Below are 8,905 nucleotides of genomic sequence, written 5' to 3' on the forward strand. Positions count from 1 at the left end.
GATGTCCATGTAGCTGATCAATGAGGTTATCTGCTCACCAGAGACCTCGGAATGCTGGTACATCTCTAGGAACAATGTTCCCCGACTTCGCTCGTCGCTTAGACCCGAGCAGTGGTCTGAAATTTCCACAAATCTTCCACGGTGCGAGACAAGGCCTTTGGGTACTCAACGGGAGTTCAGCCTATTGCACTCTTTGAGTGAACGGGAAGTAGGCCCAGCAACACCTGAGCGTACCTAAAATGTCATCATTAACTTTATTTGCGTGATTTCAATCGTACTGGAGTAGCGTTCCCTTGAACATTAGTGATCGCCGTAAACTGCAAAGTACTATCAGCCATGATGATTCTCCAACCGAACTCTCAGCACGGAGAAATTAAAGTGTATCTAGGCGTATCGTTTCCAATCGATCTCCGTATATAACTCGAGATCGTGCACTTAGATTCAAGAATGCAAACAATGTTCGCAGTGTCATAAGAGAAGATACACCATGTCTCTGTAACTATGCCGCTGAGGCCCGCCAAGACCTCGCATATCCAACTTAGGATTTTCACGATCAAAACGGTGGTAGCTCATTCGCTGTCATGTCAAGGAGAACTCGGCGTCTTAGAGGAGAGATCCGCCTATTTCGTTGCTCAAGGTGCCCGAATCAATTTAACGCATGAAATTTATGGTTTCGAGAACCCAGCTCACACACCACAAGTATTACGTCTATAATTTAATAATCGAGCATCGTCCATTGCGAAAATACGTAAGAATTTAAAGAAATGTGCGCATCTTCTCTTGAGCTTCATGGATTTTCTTCAGAGATCTAGGAGGATGTGAGGATAAACCCAGCTCTTCATTCCAACGACTCAGGGTTTCTTTTAGTTCTTTCACTCCCACGATGTGTATTTGATCTTTGGTGGAGTTAAGTTGTGATCAAGATGTCGTGGTTATTACCTCGGTGATCTTGAATCAAAATTTTCGTAGGTGAGCTCTCCCTCATCATCACCGCGTATTAGTGATAATAGGGGACAAGCATTATCTTCATTCAAAGACGTAATTGGGGATCCGTGCCCATTAGATGGCGTTATCGACATCCTCTCGAGAATTGTTCAAATTCAACGATCTCATCATCATCACGAGGTTGTCATCACCATCTTCCCAATCGACAAGATCAACATCGCTAAGTTCATCGCAGATGTCGTCCCGAGGAGTGGGTCAAGACCATAAAATTTTTCTCAACTAATGCTCGAATAAGTGTCCATCATCCATGCATGAAGATCCACTTGTATCCATCCTGCATCGACTGCTCTGCGGAAGTGGTTGAAGATGAGAAGGTAAGTCCTGGACTTTAGTAATGCCTGGACCTCAATGGTGAGTGAGGGCTTCAATCGGTAAGAAGCATCCAGCACGCAGTGAGTCACGATCACTTGCGGGCGCTGTAGGGTCGATCGGCCACAGGTAGAGTGCGCGATCATCGCGACGATCAAAGGGCTGCTCGTCGATCTCTATGTATCGAGATCGCCAATCTCCGAGGAATCATCGTCGATGAAGCGGAACCGGATCACGAGTAAAATGTTGGTCAGTGATTACGCTGAGGGAATCTTTAGAGGCCCCGATCTCGAAAGGCGCGCAACCGACGCCCGCATGGATCCGTAGTTATCGCGAGTGAGCACCCAATCTCGAGCGCATTGTGTGATCGGTCACAGCATCCGCCAACCACGCTAAGCCTCGCTCGTCGAATAGCCCCGCCCTTCGCGTGGCCCTCGCGAAGATCTCGGCAGGAACTGTCAATGCCTATCCCTCCCATGGCCGTCGGCAGGTGAAGATTGACAACGGCGGGAGCAATCACCGTGGAGTTATCAACCCGCATGGGACGAGATCAACAGGGACGAGAACGCAGACTCCGTGAGAACGGGTCCCGAGGCTCGCGACCAACCTGGGTGAGGACCTTTACCTTTGTCTTCACGAGGGGTCCGGCGGGAGCGCTTCTGGATGCTGGGCGGGCCGGGTGCGCTCGAGGTCTCGCGTTCGACGAGTTTGGTGACAAGTGAGGCCGTCCCGAGGGTTTCTTTGGAGGAGGCGCAACCGTGACGTAGTCCTCGAACAATGGTTTTGGGACCATAAAACCGAACTCCATCATCCTCGAAGCTCACACTCTAGCCACGCACACCCACATCGACAATCATCTCGATCCGAAGTTAGGCTTGAGACTTTAATCTCACTCAAAGCTCCTGAGGTGCTCAAGAGTAAATTCTCCTTTTTGAACATCAACAAGCGCCACCTAAACTGGCCGAATCAGTAGCCTCGTCGCAATGGAGTGAGCTAAACTCGTGCTGTCCACCCGAGAGAAAACTGCTACAAAGTTGTAAGGGGCATGGTTGGTCTTTGGTGTAACCGATTCTTCTCATCAAGTGGGCGACGCTCTCGAGGAATCGCATTGAGGAGGATAGTCGTTAGCGAAGCGAGCGATGCACTCACACGATTGAGTGAGCAGCTGCAAGGGTGCAGCCGCAGATGGACGACCGGGCGTTACCCCGAAATCACCCCGACGATAACCATCTTCCTAAGTATCCCTCTTTCTTGATTTGATGATTGTTTCCAGATATAGGAAGGGAGACTCTTAAGGAGGTCTGATGAGGTTCTTGGCGCAGTAAAGGATATGAAGGAGAGGTCTCTAGTGGGTTTAGCTGACAGGACAACTCTCGAAGAAGAGGGTTTGACTCGGCCGAGAAGAAGTGTGCTTGAGCTCGGAAAAGGGGGTCGCCGCGGCATCTCGGCAAAATGGGCGTCCAGCGCCTTACATCTTCTACAGTTAGGAGGTGCCCGTGATTCGTCCGTCGAATGGACTCGATCTCTGCTACCTTACAAGCCCCTCAGACCGTCTCGCGAGCGCCGACGCTTAAGAGAGGGGTTCATTTAAATTTCTTGTGAAGTGATTATCTGCAATCTCATAAAATTTGGATGAATATAGGTTATAATATATTAAACAATTAATAAACCCATCTCAGATAGCTTCTTAATTATCAAGAGAATGCAATACATAAATTAATTGCATCATTAAACAAACCCAGACACAAACTCAGAAGAAAATAAGATTAAGTAAATACAGCATTTAAGACACAAAGGTGTGCAATACTCAATCCAGACACCATGATACCATGATCGTAGTCATTACATATATGTATAAACATATGGCTTATGGCAGGATCAAATCCAGGATACATGATCAATATATATATAAGAACAATACAATAATATATATATTTTATCCATCTATAATATTTATTTATAGAGGTGTCATCCAATTGGTTTGAGCATATTTTCTTATGGCCATCAAAGGTCACATTTCTAAAGTAATGCTGGTAAATTTAGTTGTTATTATTATTATTATTATTACGTATTATTATTATTATTGTGGATTTGAACTTTATGGATAAGTGGGAATAATTTTCTTTAGCTGAGACGAGAAAGTGCTAATTATGATGACTCGGCCCATCACTGACGACCCCCGAGACCAATGCAACACAACCTCACACATCAATCGAACATGGTCCCTTGTTTGGATCGGCTTTTCGAAACCCAAGTGTTGCTTTATAAGCCAAGACTGAGTTTCTTTAGAAGCTAAAACGTTGTTAGACGGCCGAACATAGTTCGGTGAAAATGAAAATTAGCCTTTTATTCAAAAGCCAGTCATGACCAATTATGGGCTTAAGCGTATAAGCTTATGCTGCCTTTCTACTTACATGTTTTCCACGCACACACAAAATACAAAAAGTCATTAATCTCATTTGCAGAGAAGGCTACTCAAAAGCAATTCTATCACTAAACTAGTATATATAAGCTCAATCCAAAATCAAAGCACTTTATATATCTTTTAAAATTCATACTCGCTTCATCTGCTAATTTATAATTTTTGTTATTTTATAAAGCCATAATTAGTTAGTACTATAACACCCTGTTGCTATGCTATTATTATTATTATTATTATTATTATTATTATTAATCGTCTCTGGAGCAAGACTGCAGTCTAAGAAGCATGAGCAGTCTAAGAAGCAGCAGAAATTAAGGCAAGACTGCATCACATATTCATCACTGCATGATACCCTTCGCACAAGCAACATGCTTTTATTACATACCACGACATCAGTAATAAAACACAACTGCCTTTATATATATATACACACATAATATTAAAACCATTTATGCACTGCTAATTATAACTCATAACCTCTCTCATGCATGAACGTAGTACAGCGCAGATTGCTTATTTCATGGTCAGGCAAGATCACGTTATTGACAAGCATCGAAAAAGCCCGTGACTAGCCTTACCTTCTTCTCTAGTATCATTACCATGCAAAGCTATGGGATATATATTAATCGAGCTTGTCGGACATTGGCCCGCAATGACCCGCCGCTGTGGTCGTGTCAATTGCCTCGACCGGGCCGAACCGAGTCGAATCAATAATAATAATAAAATATATTATAATAATTAATAAATGAAATAAATATAATATTAAAAACTATAATTATAATATATTACTCAAATTCGATATTTAAAATCGATAAACGACCTTATACTGACTAGATGTTTTAATTAGTTGTATTTATTTTAAATAAACATTTACAAATTTAATATATTAATATATAATTAATTATTGAACTTTCCCTAAGATATTTATTTGTTTGTTTATTGGTTAATTTTTGTCACAATAGATAAGAAAATTTAATTTACTAAATTTTATCTTTTATATGGATAATACATTTTATCAATAAATTATGTAACTTACCCAATTTTCAATTGAGATTTGTTGCTGTTTTAAATTTTCCATATTTTTATTTAGTTAGAATATTTTATTTTTATATTTTATAATAAAATTACACTAATTTATTGTTTTATTTTAATAAATTAAATTTTGAAAGTATTTAGTATATACACATATTAATAAATTTATTTTTAAATGCTAATTTTTGTTGGTATGTTTTATGATATATATATTATTGTAATTCCATTTATTGATTATAAACTCATAATATTAATAAATATACATGATTTTGTAGTTTCTAATGAGAAAATAATAATAAATTATTAAATATTGTAAAAACTTAATATTAGAGCTTCGATTGACCACGTCAATCGTTCTCTGTTGAACCGCCTCGTTATCGGTTAACACCGGCTTTCCATACCCGCTCATCGGTATACCCGGTGGCCACAGGTCGGCTCCTCGGTTTTTCCGGCTGAACCGCCGGGCGCCCCGGGTCTCGACAACATTGATAGATAATATATATATATATCCATGATATATACACACATACACTATATACACACACATATATATATATATATATATATGAATGTATATATGTAATGATAGATAGAGTAGTCTTATGGTGAATATTCACCATAAGAAAAACATGAATTTGGCACGGCAATTTTGGGTACGGATTGTTTTCAAAAACCGCGGATAAATTGATTTTTGGCACGGATTTTGACGCCGTAATAGTAACCGCGGTTTGCAGCATGCGTGACAAATATAATTTGTCACAGCAGTAAAACCGTGACAAATTTGTCACTGCTTATAGTAACGCTTTTTGTCACGGTTATTTTGTCACGGCTTTTAGGGTACGCTTTTATTTCTCACGACATAAGGTCGTTGGTGGTTTCAACAGTGCGCGCTGCCATAGATGCATAACGCTACGATCTTTCCGGCTGGCAGGACGAAGGGCCTTGTCCCCAACCCGGCCCTGCTACTCCATAAGGGTTTGGCTGCCGCGTTTATATATGACAAGATCACTGCCTTGTCCCACCTCACCGCGTACTCCATAAGGGTTTTCGCCGGGTTTATATATGATGCAAGATTGCCGCCACTCGCTTTGGACGAGATTTTGATCCCGTGCCACCAGCTTTTGGACGCCCAGATATTCCTCGACTTGAGGGAGTCCCCGAGTAGAGTACGGAGTTAGCCCCTCAAAGAAAGAGTGAGCCGCAACAACTACAAGGACCATGATGAGCCGAGAAGAACTATTTAGTGCTCTTGATAATAGCCATTATATGAAGTGATCCAGCTACAGTGAGTGAAAGTGTGGATATATGCACCACCGCCTTTTCCTTTGGCTTCTATTTATAGATGATAGACAATGATCACATGTGTGTGTGTATATATATATATATATGTATATTAAACTTCCAACCGCATGGTTTACTACGAGTTAATTCACCAATTACCATGCTCATTACCAGCTACCCATGGTCATCGCTTTTTAATTTTATTTGTAAATCTTATCCACAAACAAAGGACATGGCAGTGGTACTATTCTCACCACTAGACAAATTAAAGAAGTGAAGAAAATTAGAAAAGTGACAAACCTCTTAATCTTTTAGTTAATTAGCTAATTAATTAGATTAATATATATTCATTTGCTTAATTGTATTGATCACATCCCCATGCAGGATTCCCATCGTATGAGTAAGATGATGCACCCTCCTTCCTCGCTCCTCATCATGCCTTGCATAACATTTAAGTTAGGTAGCATGTCCGCTTTTTAGCGATATTAATCTCAAGCATAGCTAGCCATATGAAACAAGCTAGAAACTTTAAACTCAATTAAAAGAATAATTGTTAAAATTTTCACAAAAGATCTTCCATTAATATTTGTCAACCATGCAAGTTGGGGCTTATGTATATAAACTCTGGAATTTATATTTGATGAGTATAATTTTGCACTTAATATATAGACCTTCTTTAACTCATAATGAATTAAATTTGAATTATTTTTGAACCAATTTTTACTCCTAATCTTATTGTTATTGCATTGTAGGAAAGAAAGAAAAATGATTTGAAGGAAGAAACATGTAAAAAGGCACAAAAATTGGAGGAAGAAGAGCAAAAATAGAAAAATCTAGCGCTTAGAGCGCTTAGCATGCAGCCGCTTAGGCGCTACAACATCAAGAGGTGCAAAATAGAAAGTATAGCGCTTAGGCGCTAGCCTTTGGCGCCTAGGCGCTACCCCGATTTTTTTATGTTATAAAAGGGGCTAGGTTGAGACTGAAAAAGGGAGGAGAATTTCGAGATCAAGAGATCGGAGCTGAAGTTTCGCGCGGATTCATTGCCGTGCTTTTAGTTTTTTTAGTTTTTTTCTTTGTTTATTTTATTATGAACCTTGTTAATATGTCGAACTTTGCAATCATTATGTTCTAAATATTTTTTTCTAGGGCTACGATGTAGCTGCACTATGAAACCCTAGATTCATCTTTTGTTTAATTTAATTGATGCTTGTTTCAAGACTATATTGGATATTTTAATCTATGCTTAATGCTTGTGATTGCTTGATCACCAATCGCATGATTATTAATTTGATTTGAGACCGAGAGGTGATAATTGAATTAGGTCTTGGTTGAAATATTATACAATCATCATAAGATAGAGATATTTATGAGGTTGTATGCATCATTATAAATTTCTAGAGCTTAATGAGTTCCATAGGTTCACAGCTATCTCGTAGATGATGTTAACTTATCTAGTGGAATATGCTATTGATGCTTGAGAAAGATCAATATGTAATTTAGAGAAATTTGATGACAATATAAGAAACAAACATTGATTGATTGAATTAGGTGATCTAGGTGGAATTAGTCTAGGTGAACTCGGAAACCCTAGAATCTCTCGACATTGATTTCTCCTTATCTCTCTCTCTCTCTCTAGTCCTTGAATTAGATTTTCTAAATTAAACTTCTTCAATTTCATTAATCAAGTAGAATTAGGGTTAGTAATTTTGGTAATTTAATAGGCTCAACTCGTGGAACGATACTTCTTATCATTATATTACTTGTTTGCGATAGCGTATACTTATGCTTATATAAATCATAATCAATAAGTTTTTTTGCGCTGCTGTCGGGATTGTGTTCTTTATTAATATCAAGAAAAAAAAACTCTAGTTTTGCTTCATAATTCATTGTTCTTGATTATTTTTTTCTCTCTATTTTAATCAAAATTGTTGAAATTGAATGCGAAAAATTTGGTACTCGAAAGTCTCATACCTTTTGACTCTAAAAATAGAACGACGTGTCGCAGAACAGTGAAGGAGAAAAGACTTACAAATAATCAATCGCCAGAAGCTATGGATAATCCCTCGAGAAGCAAGAGTCGGGGACAATGCACCAAAGAAATGAGCAAGTATTTAATAATCCAATGGTGGTCAATCAACCAATGGTTTTTATGTGATTATACGATGCCATCAATCGGCATTCAACTCGCGATTAGGCGGCCACTCATTCAGCGTAACAACTTTGAGTCGAAGTCGTGACTCTTCAAATGATTCAAGCAATTCAGCTCAATGGGCTACCTAATGAAGACCCCAATCTTCATATCGCGAACTTTCTTGAAGTTTGTGATACATTTAAGTATAATGGAGTGGACGATGAAGCAGTTCGCTTACGTCTATTTCCTTTCTCTAAGAGATAAAGCAAGAAACCGGTTGAATTCATTGCCACCCGATTCCATCGTGACATGGGATGATCTTTGTTCGTAAATTCCTTGCCAAATTCTTTTCCACTCACCCAAAACAAAGAAAGATGCGGATTGAAATCAACAATTTTGCTCAATATGAAGGCGAAACATTTATATGAGGCATGGGAAAGATACAAGGAATTATTAAGGAAAATGTCCACATCATGGGTTGCGTAAATGGGATGCAGATTCAAAAACTTTTTACTAAGGTTCGAACAAAGACCACCGTAACACTAGTGGATGCATCCGCAGTGGAGCTTTTAATGAAAAAAACTATTGATGAGGCATATGAATTGCTAGAAGATATGGTCGCTAACAACTATCAATGGCCTAATGAGCTAAAACATGCCAAGGAAGGTGGTCGAGTACATGAGATAGATGCTATTACCAACCTTTCAACCCAAATAGCAGCTCTC

General features: G+C 39.2%; 1 non-coding gene across 1 annotated transcript; it reads right to left on the bottom strand.

The window, feature by feature from the left end:
* Window positions 1-8,551: 8,551 nt before the first annotated feature.
* Window positions 8,552-8,660, bottom strand: LOC120254637. The gene has a single exon (XR_005534690.1). It is a non-coding gene; the product is annotated as a small nucleolar RNA R71 (small nucleolar RNA).
* Between the last annotated feature and the right edge of the window lie 245 nt (window positions 8,661-8,905).

Source organism: Dioscorea cayenensis, unplaced genomic scaffold, assembly GCF_009730915.1.
Source record: "Dioscorea cayenensis subsp. rotundata cultivar TDr96_F1 unplaced genomic scaffold, TDr96_F1_v2_PseudoChromosome.rev07_lg8_w22 25.fasta BLBR01000553.1, whole genome shotgun sequence".
Classification (NCBI taxonomy): Eukaryota; Viridiplantae; Streptophyta; class Magnoliopsida; order Dioscoreales; family Dioscoreaceae; genus Dioscorea; species Dioscorea cayenensis.